We start from the raw sequence: 16,864 nt of genomic DNA, 5'->3' as shown, positions 1-16,864 counted from the left end.
ATAATGCTTCCCTCTGCCCAGTACAGGGAGAAGACTGTGTCCCCCGCAGCTTGCTCCAAGGACTTCTTCTGCCCCACACTAGACAGAAGCAGATTTGGCACCTCCTGTTCACAGTGGATTCACACAATTACTTTCCATCCTTCTCCACTTAGATTTAATAATGGCTAAAGGCTTCCCTCCCCCTCATCCTCTTGCCCCCATCCCTTTGCAGGTCCCAATCCTGCATTGTCTCGGCTTCATGCACATGATGTAATAAATGACTGCAGCCTTACCCCGCCCTTGAGCATGTGTGCATGGAGCCATCCCGCTCCTTGAGTTGTCAGGCCAGGCCGGGTCCTGTCAGGGTCCCTCCCCCCCTCGTGTCAGAGCCTTCATCACGAACACTGCTGAGCACAACAGTTGCCACCAAAAAGTTGACATTTTCATTTTTCGTTGCCATACAACAGATTGTTCCCCCCGTTGATGATTTAGAGTCGAAAGTCTCTGGTCTGACACCGAGAGAGGGTTCCCAAGATAAAATAATCTCCACCAGCAGATGAAGTGACAGAAGCCCCATTAACAGCAGCATATGCCTGAACACACACACACACAGTGGGGGGGAGAGGGAGAATGCAGTAGCCCACAGAAAGAGGAGAGAGTGAGGGGGGGAAATGAAATCGCTGGTAATTAGTCTGCTGCCCTGCTAATTTACAGCATTAGTGGAACTGGGATGTGCTTCTTCCTCCTGAGCCCGGGCAGGGCTGTCCCCTGACGCAGGCAGCCATAATTACCCACATTTAACTGAGGGCTTGTAAAATCTATTTGTCTAGTAGAATGCAAATATAATTGCTGTGAATTAAATAAGGCTGCAGTATTAGCTGGGCTGTGGCCCCCATCTGATTGAGAGTGTAGAAAGTTCTGTCTCCCCTCTCCTCTCCTTGCCAGACACACCCAGAACTGAGAAGGATACTGCTTGCTTTCTCCCTCTCCTTTGGAGGTAAGGAAGGACGTGTGGAATTTCTGTGCCTCACAGCATTCCCAGCACGAACTTTTCCCCTCTCTCTTTTTCCAATGGCAGGTCTGATCGGAGTGGATTTGCTGTCTGGGTCCATCCCAACTGTGAGTATTGCCCCTGGATGTTAACAAAAACTGTCTCCTCGTTCACTTGGTTTGCAGGCGAAGTATCAAATGGAACTGGTGTCTGTGCTAGTGCGGTGGGACTTGTATTAAATTGCTTGCCTTCAGTGTCTGCGGGGGTGAGAGAGAATCAAGTGTGGCCTGCTTGCCAGCAGCATCACCAAGAGCACATAGCTTAACATTGCTCTTCCTCAGCTCTTCAGCGAATGCCCAGTTTGCCGTCCAGGAGCAACGGGGGTCCTGTGAGAATGCAGACTTGTTGGAGACCAGAGGGAATTTAGCACCTTTAAGGGCTGAGCTGGGGAGGCAGAGGATGCACATGATGTCTCTGGTGAACTCTTCAGCTACACAGTAGTACGAGTGCCACACACGTGCTTTCGGAGTGTTAGTGGGAGGTGTCTCCAGGGGGGACTTCCCCCCCCGCCCCGACTTCCTACACCTCCTGCCAGGCTGTTTGATGATTCTGAAAAGCTGAAACACACCAGAGATTCTTTCTGTATTAAAAAGCCCTGACAAACTCCTCCGTTCCTGTTGTTCTTTGGCTGCCAAGCTCCTGTGTAGATGAATTCCCAACATACTTTGCAGTAGTTTGAGGGTATTGCTCTTTCATTTCTGCTTTGTTTGGACAAGTTGCTTCTCCTCCTATCTGCTCACAACAAAAATGCCTGATCTGTTGTTTGAGCAAGCTGAGGAGAGAGGAAGCCTGCTGATGCCACAACTGCATCAGCTCGAGGGGATGGAGGACTTCTGCTCCCTTGCTCCCCATCCAATCACTAGCAAGGTGTGGTGTTTTGGGAGCTTGCTTCTATGAAACTGACACTTGCCAGAGCAATTGGGGCAAGGGGGCTCCCTACTGATGCCTCTGGCTCCCCTCCAAACTCCTTGGGCCTGGATGCAAAGAACAGATCATGTGTCTGTCTTTGCTGTAGCTGCTGTTGAAATATTTTAATAGCCAATATTTTAAGCATAAAGGATTCAGAGCCTCCATCCACCAAGAGAGAAACATCTCTTCAGCCTCGGTGACTAAGTCCCGGACACATGCCCAGAGTGGGCTCCTTTTTCATATCCACTCAGGCCAGTAGGTTTTGACTCGGTGTCCTTGGCTGTTAAAATGCTTCCCCTGGCAGCCCATACTCAGGGTGAGTATAATGAATGTCCATGATAAGAATATGCAAGTAAGAGTAGAGAAGTGGCATGACTTCTGTATATGGCATTAGTGAGACCATTACTGGATGCTGTGTCCATACTTCAAAAAGGATGCTGACAAATTGGAAAGGGGTCAGAAAAGATCTACAAAAAATGAGGTCTGAAAAACCTGCGCCATAGGGAGTTTAGTTTACCCAAGAGAGGGCTAAGAAGCGACTTGGTGGTGGTTTAAAAGTATAACTACATTGGGAAGAGATTTCTAATAGTAGATGGTTCTTTAATTTAGTGGAAAAAGGCTTAATGAGATCCAATGGTTGGAAACTGCAGCTATTCAAATTCAGACAACAAATACAGTGAATGTTTATACTAGTGAGGGTAATTATAGCCATTGGAACAAATTACCTAGGGACATGGTAAATTCTCCAGCACTTGAAGCACACTGATATCTGTCCAAAAGATACACTGTGGCTCAAACAGGAATTCTGGGCCTGATGCAGAGATTATTGGGGAGGTTCTCTGGCCTGTGTTCTACCAGAGCTCAGACTGTGGTCCCTTCGGGCCTTATCAGCTCTGAATAATATTTCTACAGCATTTTTACTTGGGGGCCAAAGTTACGAGTCAGACCATGACAGAGGAAACTGACCTCTGAACTGCCATTACTGAAACTAAAGGGGTTCCATGTTTCTGTTGGGGTGTATGGGGATTTGCGCAAGAAAGGGGGTGGTGTGACGGAGTCCCCGGGCGATGCTCTGGAACTGCTCCCTACGAAGCCAGGCAGGACTCTGCTGAAGTCTCCTCTCTGGGAGCAGACTGTCTGCAGGGCAAACAGCTCACACAGCTTCCCCCTTCCTGGGTCTGACCTCGGAGCATTCAGCATCCTCTGCCCCTCCATGCGCTTCCCCCAGCGAGTCCACCCAGGTGGAGTCCTCGGAAAGCCAGAGGGCCCTGCACCCCAACTTCGCAGTCAGACATGACTCTCAGCCAGCCAGTAAAACAGATTTATTAGATGACAGGAACACGGTTTAACACAGAGCTTGTAGGTACAGAGAACAGGACCCCTCAGCCGGGTCCATTTTGGGGGGCAGTGAGCCAGACGACCACGTTTGCACTTCACTCCATGTCCCAGCCAGCCCCAAACTGAAACTTTCTCCAGCCCCTCCTCCTCTGGGCTTTCTCCTTTCCCGGGCCAGGAGCTCACCTGATTCCTTTGCTCTCCAACCATTTAGCTCTCACCTTGCAGGGGGGAAGGGCCAGGCCATCAGTTGCCAGAAAACAGGGTGTTGGCCATTCTCTGTGTCCAGACCCCTGCACACCCCCACCCTCTAGGGCTCTGCAATGATCATACACCCTTATCCCACCCCCTAGATACTTCAGAACTGCCTAGGGGAAACTGAGGCACCCCCACACTACTCAGAGGAAACATTAAGAACAGTCCCGCTTCGTCACAGGTGGATATCATGAGGCAGTGCACTAAAAATTGACCTAAGAGAAACAACAGGAGGTAATGAAATCATGTCCCCAACTCTTGTGAGAATCTTGCTTTACAACAGTGGCTCCCAAACTTTTAGTTCATGTACCACTTTCTTAAACAAATTATGAAGTGAAGGATTGGCTCATCAAGCTCACATACCACCAGTGGTACACACAGCCCCATTTGGACCCCCTCCTCTGGAAGGCACCAGAGCGCTCCCTCCGTTCTCTAAAGATGGAGCTGGTTTGTAGAGGGCTTTGAGATTTGTGCAGTTCTTGAGCTTTGTAACTTGTTCTGTCATTCTGCCCATGCAGACAACTGTCTAGTGACTCCTGTGCGAGATCTCTTCATAATCTCAATCCAGTGGCTCGTGGACAGGTGCCCACCTTGTACAACCCACCTGCACAATCAGCACTTAACAGATTCAGCAGAGTTTAGGGACTGAATGGACTATGGAGACTGAATTCTCCTCTCATCCCTAGACGTGGGCGAAGGGGAAACACAATGGCAGGGCAGTGTGTAGGAAGCTTGCCCTGCTGCTGCCTTTGCTTTGTCCTGGGGATAAAGAGTGTTGGTTACCAGTGTTTGTCCATCTGGCACTCTTTGTCAGCATGAAATTCACTTAAATCTAAAATTAAAGCCTGGTAAATAATTTGCCACAGGGTAACCAAGCAGCTTTCATGATCTCACTCTTCCTTCACCCTTGTATAGAGCCTTGCATTTCCATTTGCTAGCAGACATGCTGCACTGGGGGATGTATACACATCACTTCCTGAATTCCTGGCTGTGCTGATGCTGGGCAACAGATGTTCCGTGTGCTCCAGTCCTTTGGCATCATTCCTGATTGGGAGAATTTCCTGTACGGAGGCTTGCAGAGTGCAAACAATGGTTGGTTCAGTGGTTCCGCCAAGCTTTGGAACAGGTCTCTGGGCTGAGCCGGGCTAAAGCAGACATTTTATTGGGCTAGACTGAGTTCTGCATAGAAAGGGGTATGATAGGAAAGTGGAGGATTGCTGCAAACACCCACTCTGGTTTGTAGGGTTAAGGCTGAGAATCCCAATCCTCAGAAGAAAGCTCCAGGACAGAACGATTAAATAGGATTTTGTTGCTCCTCAGTAAAACAGGAGGATAGCAGCACCATTCCCATTGGAGCAGCCTGTCCCGCCTCTCTCTCTGCTTGATCCTTGCCCTGTGGGTAGCTTAGTGCTGGGGGCACTGGGTGGGTGGGTGTGAAGCCTTGAGCAACAGTGGTGGTGTTTCTTATTATATGAGCACCCGATATGCTGAGTGCCTCATAAACCAAGGGATGCAGGGTCCTTGGCCTGAAGAGCATACACACTAAATGTAACTGGACCTAGCGAGTAAGAGGTCATATCAGACAAACAGGAGTGGAGGGGAAGCGGGCAGGCAAGGGTGACCATAATACAATCATGCACAAACTCCACAGGGTTGAAGAGGGACTTATGTGGCGCTTGAGCCTTGTGCTGATCCCTTTGCGGAAAGGGGCTTCACCCTAAGTGTCATAGTTCCTGAGCAAACTTTGTTGAGGTACAGGTGAAAGCCAGCTAGCTTCCTGGATGGAGAAAAAGAGAAGCTTAGAGGAAGCATGGAATGAGAAGGGTTAATTGCAGAGAGGTTTTTACCCTGTGGCATAAACACTACAGAATCTGGGCTTGCCTTCATTGGCATATTGAAATACATCCTAAAGGGGCTTCATGTGGAAAGTTCTGAGTTTTAATCCATCTTCCTATAGAAGGGAGGAAATTATTCATAATTAAAAAGTAATAATAATGTGGAATGAAGGAACCCAGCTGTATAAAACCCAGCACAAAGAGGGGAGTGTGGGGAATCTATTTTTAATGGTTTCCACAGCAACAGAGACTTTGTTTACAGTGATTTGCGTCCTGCTCTGAGAGGCTGTTCCCAATTTACATTTACCAGAAGTTCTCTGTGGAAGGGTTCCTCTTTGTCACTGGAGGGTACTGTGGGCTCTTGGGAATGATGCCCATTGTTGTTGGATTGGGTTCCAGAAATGATGACTGGTGCTCATGAAACAGAGTGACTAAAAGCACCACCTCAAGCCAGGCGTCTGCCAGCGCATCTCGATCCTGACTTCTGACACCCTTTGGCATCTTCCTGTTCTGGGCTGACACAGTTCTGCCAATGACATTGTGGTTGTGTGATGTGGAGAAATATCATTTTCTAAGGGGTAGCCTAAGACTTGCAAATTTATCACCACCTTCAGGATTTGAACCCAGGGTCCCAGTGGCTGGCATGTGAACCTCATGACACTTTGTGAACCCCTGATTGCGTACACCCTTTCGCCTTCCATTTGCAAAGCAAATGTCAGTTGGATTCATTTGCCAAGAACATCAAATGCAAATGCCTTGGTTGTTGCACAGATGGAGTAGCGGGTATTTGCACCTATGGGAAGGGAGCTGGGTAGCTGCTAAAATTCCAAAAGAACATTTACAGTTAGACTTCAGGGCCTGGCATCTCAGGCTGGGCAGAGTGAGGCTGCCAGTTGTGAGTTGCTAGAGAATAGTGCTAAAGGAGTTGGTGGATGCGATTGCGGAGCCATTGGCCATTATCTTTGAAAACTCATGGCGATTGGGGGAGGTCCCGGACGACTGGAAAAAGGCTAATGTAGTGCCCATCTTTAAAAAAGCGAAGGAGGAGGATCCTGGGAACTACACACCAGTTAGCCTCATCTCAGTCCCTGGAAAAATCATGGAGCAGGTCCTCAAGGAATCAATTCTGAACCTCTTAGAAGAGAGGAAAGTGATCAGGAACAGTCAGCATGGATTCACCAAGGGCAAGTCATTCCTGACTAATCTAATTGCCTTCTATGACGAGATAACTGGCTCTGTGGATGAAGGGAAAGCAGTGGACATGTTGTTCCTTGACTTTAGCAAAGCTTTTGACACGCTCTCCCACACTATTCTTGCCAGCAAGTTAAAGAAGTATGGGCTGGATGAATGGACTATAAGGTGGATAGAAAGCTGGCTAGATTGTCGGACTCAACGGGTAGTGATCAATGGCTCCATGTCTAGTTGGCAGCCAGTATCAAGTGGAGTGCCCCAAGGGTCGATCCTCACGCCGGTTTTTTTCAGTATCTTCATAAATGATCTGGAGGATGGTGTGGATTGCACCCTCAGCAAGTTTGCAGATGACACTAAACTGGGAGGAGTGGTAGATACAGAGGGACCTAGACAAATTAGAGGATTGGGCCAAAAGAAATCTGATGAGGTTCAACAAGGGCAAGTGCAGAGTCCTGCCCTTAGGACGGAAGAATACAATGCACCGCTACAGACTAGAGACCAAATGGCTTGGCAGCAATTCTGCAGAAAAGGACCTAGGGGTGACAGTGGACGAGAAGCTGGATATGAGTCAATAGTGTGCCCTTGTTGCCAAGAAGGCCAATGGCATTTTGGGATGTATAAGTAGGGGCATTGCCAGCAGATCGAGGGATGTGATCGTTCCCCTCTATTCGACATTGGTGAGGCCTCGTCTGGAGTCCTGTGTCCAGTTTTGGGCCCCACACTACAAGAAGGATGTGGAAAAATTGGAGAGTCCAGCGAAGGGCAACAAAAATGATTAGGGGACTGGAACACATGACTTATGAGGAGAGGCTGCGGGAACTGGAATTGTTTAGTCTGTGGAAGAGAAGAATGAGGGGGGATTTGATAGCTGCTTTCAACTACCTGAAAGGGGGTTTCAAAAAGGATGGATCTAGGCTGTTCTCAATGGTAGCAGATGACAGAATGAGGAGTAAAGGTCTCAAGTTGCAGTGGGGGAGGTTTAGGCTGGATATTAGGAAAAACTTGTTCACTAGGAGAGTGGTGAAACACTGGAATGCGTTACCTAGGGAGGTGGTGGAATCTCTTTCCTTAGAAGTTTTTAAGGTCAGGCTTGACAAAGCCCTGGCTGGGATGATTTAGTTGGGGGTTGGTCCTGCTTTGAGCAGGGGGTTGGACTAGATGACCTCCTGAGGTCCCTTCCAACCCTGATATTCTGTGAATAGTTGTCAACATAGTAAAGTGGGCAGTGTCCCTGCCATCTTCTCTGTATTCTATTCCCATACAAGAAAGTTGTCCATGAGTGTTTTTAAAAAAGGCAGCTAGGTCAAGAATCATGCTTTGCTGGTCTCTGACTGGGTTTTCCTTGAGTAACTGGGAACCTTTGGGAACTCCGCCTGGTCCCTGTGCTGGGAAGCAGGGAAGTTTGTTCCATGCTTCAACAGGCCGCCTCCTTGCTGCCGATTGTGTTCCTCATTGGTGGGAGTGCACTCTGTCTTTGCTTTTCAGCACTCCCTCTGAGTGGAAACTTTAGGGATTCTCCATCGGATGGGTGCTTTACGTCAGGACTGGTTCGCTTCCTAAAAGAGATGGTGTAGCTCCACTGCAAGTTGTTTGGATTGCTGCAGCAATCACTAGGTTCTCTGGTTGGGGATCCCTGGCCTGGGGTATGCAAGAGGTTGGATGAGATGGTCATAATGATCCCTTCTTGCCTTGGAAATCTATTAAATGATTCTGTGCCAGGGAAGCAAGGAAGCAGGCAGGTCCCTTTCTACCCTGGGGACCAGCCTCATTACTCCTGCTTTACTTTGTTCCCTCTTTCTCTCTGGAATTTCACTGATGGGCAGATTTAACCCTTTCTGTGTGCCCTAGGGTTGCCAGGAATCTGTTTTTTGACCAGAACGCCTCGTCAAAAAGGGACCCTGGTGGCTCCGGTCGGCACCACTGACAGGGCCATCAAAAGTCTGGTTGGTGGTGCAGCGAGTGCCCAGAGCTAAGGCAGGCTCTCTGCCTGCCCTAGCTCTGCACAGCTCCCAGAAGTTGCTGCCAGTTCCTTCTGGCCCCTAGGCTCATGGGCAGCCAGGGAGGCTCCACCTGCTGCCCCCACCCCTATTGCCAGACCCACAGCTCCCATTGGCCAGGAATTGCAACCAATGGAATCTGTGGGGCGTGGAAGTGAGGGTGGTGTACAGAGCCTCCCTGGCCACCCATGCACCTGGGGGCTGCACTGAAGGGACCTGGCAGCCACTTCCTGGGATCTTCAGTAAGCGCTACCAGGACCCCTCACCCCAACACCCTGCCCCAGCCCTGAGCCCCCTCCTGCACCCCAAACCCCTCATCCTCAGCCCCAGCCCAGAGCTCACACCCCTGCCCCAGCCCGGAGCCCTTTCCTGCATCCCAACCCCCTCATCCCTGACCCCATCCCAAAGCCCACACCCCCAGCCTGACCCCTCCCACACCCCTGCCCCAGCCCGGTGAAAGCGAGCGATGGAGGGAGGGGGATGGAGCAGGGGCGGGGCCTCAGAGAAGGGACAGGGCCTTGGAGTAGGGGGCAGGGCAGCGTGTTTGGTTTTGTGCGATTAGAAAGTTGACAACCCTAGTGTGCCCCCATGTATTTCTGCCCTGCATGCCTCTGGCATGTGCTCAGCTGGAGGACTCTTGGGTGTAGCAGGTTTGTCATGGTGTGACGAAGTGGGACAGTTCTTAATGTTTCCTCTGAATAGTGTGGGGGTGCCTCAGTTTCCCCTAGGCAGTTCTTAAGTATCTAGGGGGTGGGGTAAGGGTGTATGATCATTGCAGAGCCCTAGAGGGCAGGGGTGTGCAGGGGTCTGGACACAGAGAATGGCCATCACCCTGTTTCCTGGCAACTGATGGCCTGGGCCCTTCCCCCCTGCAAGGTGAGAGCTAAAGGGTTGGAGAACAAAGGAATCAGGTGACCTCCTGGCCCGGGAAAGGGAGGAAGCCCAGAGGAGGAGGGGCTGGAGGGAGTTTCAGTTTGGGGCTGGCTAGAGACATGGAGTGAAGTGCAGACGTGGTTGTCTGGCTCCCTGCCCCCCAAAATGGACCCAGCTTGAGGGGTCCTGTTCACTGCACCTGCAAGCTCTGTGTTAGACCATGTTCCTGTTGTCTAATAAACCTCTGTTTTACTGGCTGGCTGAGAGTCACGTCTGACTGCGGAGTTGAGGGGCAGGACCCTCTGGCTTCCCCGAGACCCCGCCTGGGCGGACTCGCTGTGGGAAGTGCACGGAGGGGCAGAGGATGCTGAATGCTCTGAGGTCAGACCCAGGAAGGTGGAAGCTGTGTGAGCCGTGTGTCCTGCAGACCGGCTGCTCCCAGAAAGGAGACTTCCCCAGAGTGCTGCCTGGCTTCATGGGGAGCAGTTCCAGAGCATTGCCCAGGGACTCCGTGACACATGGTCTCCATGTATATGTGGGCCAACACCAGTTGTCTGTTCTGCTTATACAGCACGTGGCCAAGGTACTTGGGAACCCTGCCCGTCAGAGACAGTGTTCCACTAATCTCTAAAAGAAAAGGAGTACTTGTGGCACCTTAGAGACTAACCAAGTTATTTGAGCATAAGCTTTCGTGAGCTACAGCTCACTTCTGGTGCTCACCTTGTTGCTTTAGTGGGTTTCATTCTAATTAGAGGCTTAGTTCCTTGTTGACTGCGCAGGATGTGTGAGCTTGAACAATGAGCCCAGTTTTCTGGTGAGTCAGAACTTGAGCTTAAGCCACACAGCAGGATAAACCCAGAGTTTTCCCAACAGATATTTCCCATCTCATCTTTAAGAGGAGTAAATTGGCTGCAAGATGAAGGGTCTTGACACCTTGTGAATGCCGGGCATGCTGTGGACTGCAGGGCAAGGATCTGACTGTCCTGTGATCAGCTTATTTTGTGAATCTATAAAAGAATGTTCTTATCACCTGCTACAGCTAATTTTCTGTGATTTGTAATGGCTTTGGGAAGCAGGTAATTGCAGCAACTGTATTACATGTGTAGGCATTAAACGGAATTGAGGGGACTTGTTTGTTAAGTAGCTGTGTTTGGGTAAAACCAGAAACATATAACTTGTATGTAATTCCAAACTCCTAGGGATGAAGAGGGGATTTAATGATGGGAGAAACAGAAAAACAAAAAGACATTCAGGCTTTTTCTCCCAGCATTGCTGCCACTTCCAAATTGGAGAGAGAAGGGGTGAGAAACAGAGGAACAGCTACACAGGTGCAGTTCAGAAATTGGGGAAGGGAAGGCTGGGAGGGTAACTCTGTGTTGGCATCAGGGGGATGGCAGGAGAACTCTGGGTGGGTACCCATTGCTAGGATAGCAGCCCGGCTATTACACACTAGCAGCAGCAGGAAGAGAGTGGGACTAAATATCCGCAAAAGGTTCTTGGGTCTGCCAGGGGCTAGTATAAATGTCTACAAAAAGAAAAGGAGGACTTGTGGCACCTTAGAGACTAACACATTTATTTGAGCATAAGCTTTCGTGAGCTACAGCTCACTTCATCGGATGCATGCAGTGGAAGTGAGCTGTAGCTTACGAAAGCTTACGCTCAAATAAATGTGTTAGTCTCTAAGGTGCCACAAGTCCTCCTTTTCTTTTTGCGAATACAGACTAACACGGCTGCTACTCTGAAACCTATAAATGTCTAGCTCATTTGGTGGAACTATTCCTGGGTAGAGGAAAGACCAAGCAGAATTGCAGGGGGGACCCCATTTAACCTCCTACAGCTGATTTCCCCACATTTTTAGTTCTGCATCTTCTGGGCTTGGAAGCAGCTGTCTAGTCACCTTTTCCCAGTGCCACAGTGATAGATGTGTGTGGCCGAGATGAGCTGTGGCCTTGCCTGGCTCTCTTCATGCAACTCTCTGTGAATGTAGAATGCTGAATATTCTCTATGGCTTTAAGGTCTGCTAAGCAATAGCATGGGGCAGCCAGGGATGTGCTAGCACAAGAGCTCATCAGAGTGACGGACAGCAAGCGCCTCCAAGCTGCTTATGCACCACAGAACTTCATTTGCCAGCCTGAGCAGGATGCTGCAGAGACTTTAATCAGCATCCCAAGCTCTGGGTGCTCTCTCTGGGCCTCTGAGAGAACCAGGGTTTTTCCTAATCCAGGACCACAAATGCTGAGAAAAATCTGCTCCCCAGAGCTGCCCTAGAGTTGAATCCCTGTGGCCAAATGAACTAGGCTCAACATTTGTAGCCATGTAATTACAAGAGCGTCACCCCAGTGGCACTGTAGGCATGAGCTGAAACCTAGCCACCACCTGTCTCTCGGAGCAACGCCTCTCCCCTGGTCGAGTAGTTATGAGATGGGGTAGCTGCTGTCTGGTGAAAGTTGGAGCCAGTTTCCCATTATAGGTCTGTTTTTTCTTTAATTTCTCACCACACCTCATCACACCCTCCCCGCTGCCAAAAGAAACAGATAACAGATCTCCTTGAAATTCTGCATTTCCTCCCAGGGCAAGTTTTTTTTGGGAGTTTGTCAAAAATAAAGGAAGGGGGTGTAAAGTGCCGCTGCTCTGAATGTTTCCCTGAAAGCTGTTGTGGAAAGATTTTCACATTCTATTTGGCTCATGAAATCAGTGAACTGTTCCTCCGCGACAGGCAATTCAGAGTCCATATGGGGGAGAAGATGAGTGCTTGGAGACAACAGAGCAATGGGTTACCCCAGGGCTCTGTGCTTTCTCCAACCCTCTTCAACCTTTATATCAGTGACTTGCCAACCACAGAGTCACAAAAATTCATTTACACAGACGACGACTGTTGCAGTACCCAGGCCCTGTCGTTCCATGAGCTTGATGCCACCTTAAACTGGGACATGGTAAAGTTAGCTGGTTACTGTAAGACTTGGCACCTCCAGCCAAGCATCATAAAAACAGTGTCCAGTTTGTTCCATCTTCATCACACCAGCGCAACCCGAGAACTGAATGGTCAGAAGGTGAAGCATGAAGTAGAACTGGTCTATCTAGGTGTGACCTTAGACCACACACTGAGTTACCATGCCCATCTGAAGAAGACAGCAACTAAAATTAAGACATGCAACAATCTTCTTAGCAAACAGGCAGGTTCATCATGGGGTGCTCGTGCTCCAACTCTGCGGACATCAGCTCTTGCCACCTTATATTCAGTGGCGGAGTACTGCACGCCAGTTTGGAGTTGATCATCACACACCAAACTGGTGGATACACAGTGTGACGGCGCAAGGCCAGATGGCTATAGAAAAGTAGTGGGAGATAGATATATTAGCTCCAGGCTAAACAAATCCCTGGTACCAGGATAAGTGAAATGGCAGCTGCTCCAGTCACTTAAGACACCTGGGGCCAATTAAGAACTTTCCAGAAGGCAGGGAGAAGGCTAGGTTGATTGGGACACCTGAAGCCAGTCAGGGGCTGGCTGAAACTAGTTAAAAGCCTCCCAGTCAGTCAGATGGGGGTGCATGTCAGGAGCTGTGGGAGGAAGCTGCGCTGTTGGAGAGGCTGAGTAGTACACACCATATCAGGCACAAGGAAGGAGGCCCTGAGGTAAGGCTGAAGTGGAGCTTGAGGAAGTGAGGGCTGCTGTGGGGGAAGTAGCCCAGGGAATTGTACATGTCATGTTTCTAAAAGGTCAGCTACCATAGCTGATACTATTAGGGACCCTGGGCTGGAGCCCGGAGTAGAGGGTGGGCCCAGCCCCCCCGCCCCACTTTGCCCCCTGATTAATCACTGAGACTGGGAGACAACAGAGACTGTGCAAGGAAGGATAACTTATCATAGAATCATAGAATATCAGGGTTGGAAGGGACCTCAGGAGGTCATCTAGTCCAACCCCCTGCTCAAAAGCAGGACCCGTACCCAATTAAATCATCCCAGCCAGGGCTTTGTCAAGCCAGACCTTAAAAACTTCTAAGGAAGAAGATTCCACCACCTCCCTAGGCAACGCATTCCAGTGTTTCACCACCCTCCTAGTGAAAAAGTTTTTCCTAATATCCAACCTAAACCTCCCACACTGCAACTTGAGACCATTACTCCTTGTCCTGTCCTCTTCCACCACTGAGAATAGTCTAGAACCATCCTCTCTGGAACTACCTCTGAGGTAGTTGAAAGCAGCTATCAAATCCCCCCTCATTCTTCTCTTCTGCAGACTAAACAATCCCAGTTCCCTCAGCCTCTCCTCATAAGTCATGTGTTCCAGACCCCTAATCATTTTTGTTGCCCTTCGCTGGACTCTCTCCAATTTCTCCACATCCTTCTTGTAGTGTGGGGCCCAAAACTGGACACAGTACTCCAGATGAGGCCTCACCAATGTCGAATAGAGGGGGACGATCACGTCTCTCGATCTGCTCGCTATGCCCCTACTTATACATCCCAAAATGCCATTGGCCTTCTTGGCAACAAGGGCACACTGCTGACTCATATCCAGCTTCTCGTCCACTGTCACCCCTAGGTCCTTTTCCGCAGAACTGCTCCCTAGCCATTCAGTCCCTAGTCTGTAGCTGTGCATTGGGTTCTTCCGTCCTAAGTGCAGGACCCTGCACTTATCCTTATTGAACCTCATCAGATTTCTTTTGGCCCAATCCTCCAATTTGTCTAGGTCCCTCTGTATACTATCCCTGCCCTCCAGCATATCTACCACTCCTCCCAGTTTAGTATCATCCGCAAATTTGCTGAGAGTGCAATCCACACCATCCTCGAGATCATTTATGAAGATATTGAACAAAACCGGCCCCTGGATCGACCCCTGGGGCACTCCACTTGACACCGGCTGCCAACTAGACATGGAGCCATTGATCACTACCCATTGAGCCCGACAATCTAGCCAACTTTCTACCCATCTTATAGTGCATTCATCCAGCCCATACTTCCTTAACTTGCTGACAAGAATACTGTGGGAGACCGTGTCAAAAGCTTTGCTAAAGTCAAGATACAATACATCCACTGCTTCTCCTCACCTCCCTCGCTGGCTTATGATGAAATGGCTCAGTAGACTGTAACCCTTGTCTCTAGAGAGAGAAGGGTTACGTGGAGGGTCACAGCCTCTGAGGCTAGCAAAATCCTCCAGGAAACGTGGGACCCATGGAGGCAAGGACAGAGCTTTGTCACAACAGTTACATGCCACCATGTGCATCATCTCTGGCACCCTGCGTCTGACTCCACTCCCATGGCTTCCAGTTCTGAGCAATATTGCTCCTCCTTATATCAGATGAGAGGTTGCCACTGGCAAGTTAGTTGAGAAGTTCGCGCCAACTCAATGCACTTGCTGCTGTACAATGACCTTTTTAAACCACGTTTGCCGTCACATCGCCCATCCGCCATGCCAGGATGTTAGGGCAGAAACACTCTGGCGAGAGGAACGGATATCTGTTATAATCCGCAGCCAGTCTCTTGTTGCCGACCCCACAATTTGCCCACCTGGTTTTGACCTGCCCTATCGCCAATGGTCCCTGTTGAGCACATTCAAGACTGGGCAAGGTCTCTGTGCAACCAGCCAGTATCGCTGGGGCCTTCGTGATGCCCGTTTGTGCAGCTGCAGCACAGCACAGCCGATGACATGTCAATGAATGCCTGCTGCCTAGGTTCAGTGGTGGCCTAGAAGAACTGCATCACGCCACTGAAGGTGCCATCGCTTGGCTAGATGACTGTGCACATGCTAAATAAATAAGTGCTACATAAAGGTTTTGGGGGGCCTGGGCAAAATCTGAGTGGTACGGCAGCCCTGTGTGCTGGGTTACAACACCACTCAATCTGGGGGGAGCTGGGCCAAACTGCACCTTTTGCCCCTGCTCTGGGCAGCCCTTCATGATATCCTAGAATGGGCAGGCCTAGAAACACCATGTTTGGTTTGGTTTGTTGCATTGGCTGAGGAGAAGGGCCTTTCAGTGGGAGTGAAGAGTACAACCGGGGAAATGGCAGAGATCTCCAAACATCCTGGGAGAGAGGGGTTATGGACAGCAGGCAGGCAGGCTTTGCTTTCTTTTTTTCTTTTCCTGTTCCCTATGGCTGTGGTCGAGCCAGCACTCACAGAGCTGTCGCCCACGGATACAGAGCAAGCTTCCAATTGCGTGTAAAAGTTTATTATAATCTGCTACCGACTCCAGGTATGGAATTGGGGGTCCAAAATGTGGGGGGAGGAAGAGTCTGAGAAAGAGTCTGCTGAGCATGCAGTGGACCGGATGGCATGGAACAGTGCTCCCTGGTCTTGAAAGGGGACTCTGGGGTGGGGGTGGGGGGAATCAGGAGAAGAGGGGATGCATGGAGTGTGTCAGGAGACAGTCAGGGCATTGTAATGGGGGGAGGGGGATGAAGAGGGATGCTGTGGAGGTGAGGGGATGGAGTCATTTATTTGTCTTTGGCATGTAATTTGCAAATGTTCTATAAAGCACAGCTAACCACGAGCAATGGGGGAGCAACTGCCAAGGGAGAGCCCTTTGCTCTCTATTTCCAGATGCCCTAAGATGTGGCCGTTAGCTGGACTCGATTGAAATCATTATATATAGTGCAGCTGTTTGATTGTGAATAATGGTCTAAGAGCAGAACTCCTGGAGGGCAGGGAGCTGTGTGAGACCCGAAGGGAACACACAGCCAGCTGTGCACCAGAGATGGGTGCCTCTGACACTGGGATTGGACACTGAGGAACCTATGCGGTGGACAAGGGAATCAGCATGGGGCCTCGTTGGACTGCCAGGGCAGGCAAAAGAACTGAACCCCCATATCACTCTAGGAAAGTGTAGATACAGTCCACTGTTTCTATGGCAACTGTTCAACATAAGCTCCCTTTTCTGATCATTGAGCTAACAAGATTCAGAATCAGCCTCAGGCTGCTCCCCCCACCCACTCTTGGGAAAACCCTTAGGTGTTGGGTATGTCTTATGGTTCTGTACAGTAGGTGCTGTGACAATCTCTTGAAAAGTGTGTATATATAGACCTTGTTCTATCGTATTTAAACTGAATACTGCATCTGCATATGAAATGAGAGAGCCTAATTAAATACAGTCAGTACCATGAAGGAGACCATGGGGACGGGAGATCCAGAAGCCAGAGAGGGGTCCTGAAACCAGACAAAACCCTCTTTCCAGGGTAACAGAGCAGGGGCAGATTTTTTTTGTTGGATTCCACTGCTCAGTGGACTGGACAATCTGCAGACAGCTCCCAATAATTAGATGATACTTTCTTGTCTCACTTAGGGGGCATCAGTTCTGAGCACAAGACCAGGAACCCCCAGTAAGATTCCTGGAGCCTGCGTATCTGGCTTTGCAGCCTGTTAATTGTTTCCTCCTTCCTTCAGCCCATGTAGGGCTGTGGATGATGCTTCTTCTGGGAAGAATCCTGGCTTTGTGTATGCACAGTAG

The sequence above is a fragment of the Eretmochelys imbricata genome, chromosome 14 (genome assembly GCF_965152235.1).
Source record: "Eretmochelys imbricata isolate rEreImb1 chromosome 14, rEreImb1.hap1, whole genome shotgun sequence".
NCBI lineage: Eukaryota > Metazoa > Chordata > Testudines > Cheloniidae > Eretmochelys > Eretmochelys imbricata.
Note: the sequence above shows the minus strand (reverse complement) of the source record.